Below are 1798 nucleotides of genomic sequence, written 5' to 3'. Positions count from 1 at the left end.
TGAGACTAAGCATTGTCTCCTCTTCTTGCATGAGGCTAAGCCCTACCTCCTCAACTGCATAAGGCTAAGCACTGCCTTCCCCTGCATGAGACTAAGCAATGTCTCTTCTTCTTGCATGAGGCTAAGCATTGCCTCCCCAAATGCGTAAGGCTAAGCTTTTCCTTTCCTCGCATGAGACTAAGCATTGTCTCTCCTTGCATAACCGCAAATGCTGCATTGTTCAAAACCTTGCATTATTCTCTTCTCTCGGGGCTAAGTTCTGCCCTCCAACCTTACACAGGACAAAGCTCTGTCTTGTGCATCATATTTTTGCATTTCATGGGCTGAAACATCGCCATATTATCCAAAGGCGTCATAGTCCGAAGGCATCATCCTCATAGCCAAAAGACACCATTCCATGGCCTGAGGATCTCTCAATGTTGCACATCATTATTTAATGGCGTCATGGTTCAAAGGCACCATTCTCATGGCCCGAGAGCATCATTTCATGGCCTGTGAATCCCTTATATCACGATTCATGGACTAGGATGTCATGGTCTAAGGACATCATCATCCCCATCCGAAGGCAATTCTCATAGTCTAGAGGGAATTTGCATCATGTTTAAATTCTCGCGATAACCCACATATGTCTCGCAGGCATCGTATTTTAAATTTTGCAGGCAATCCAGGAGGTAACCTTTCTTCAAACAGGAGCAACTTTCACTCTGGTTTCCGCTCTGAGCATTCACACCCTGCCGTTATTTCAAATGTAACTGACTCCCATCAGTTACTCGCTTTTACTCTATGACCATTAAGATATCTGCCCTGTGATACATCCATAACATCTCAAACTCATCCGATATTATCCTACTCAAAAGAACTTTTTTCGAAGTACACAACCATCCCTATAACAACGCCATCGGTTCCATTCACCGTTGGATCCAGAACTACACATGGCCTAATTCCTGTGAAATCAGAGATATGTAGGCAGCTTAGAGACCAGGGCACGGACTATATTTTTCAAAACACCCCATTCGGTCAAAATCGGTCATCATTTCTTTGCCCGACAACTCTTTCATCCTTCCCGAGTAAAGAGGGGCAGCTGTTGATACCCAATTTTTTCCTCATATTTTCCGAATACATATATATACTTTCAAAATAGTGCACATGCATCATTAATTGATTTACAAGCATGCACAAGTATTTTTCGTAATTTTCCATAATTTTTAAAAAGCTTTAAATCAATATATTTCTGCATTTTTATTATATAAATATCCAATAATTATCTTTCATATTATTTTTATGATGATTTAATCATCTAAATTTATTATTTATACCAACATAATGTTTAAATATTTTTCAGTGCAGTTTTATAATTATATTTTTGCATTTTTAAGGCTAAATTGCACATTTTGCAATAATAGCCCTTATATACTTATAATTACTTTATTTTATGCAAAAAATAACTTTTTATATTTTAATGTGTTGAATAATTGTTATTAGCCATTTTTATGCACAAATGATATTTTATTTATTTATTATTTTTTATAAATTATTTGTATAATAAATTGGGTATTTAAAATCTGGCCCCAATTTTTAATTGAATTTTCGGACCTAAGCTATCCAAACCAACCCAATTAACCCAGCCCAACCACCTAAATATACTAGCCCAGTCCGCCCAGCCCAAACCAAATAACCCCTAACCCAATACCCGTTTACCCGACCCAAACTCCCCTTAAATCCCGGCCGTTGATCTTGAGAGATCAACGGCACCCGTTCAATACCCCGCTTTTAATTTAATTCCTCCCCCCCCCCCCCC

This window comes from Nicotiana attenuata, unplaced genomic scaffold (genome assembly GCF_001879085.1).
Source record: "Nicotiana attenuata strain UT unplaced genomic scaffold, NIATTr2, whole genome shotgun sequence".
Classification (NCBI taxonomy): domain Eukaryota; kingdom Viridiplantae; phylum Streptophyta; class Magnoliopsida; order Solanales; family Solanaceae; genus Nicotiana; species Nicotiana attenuata.
This window is presented reverse-complemented; position numbering follows the sequence as displayed.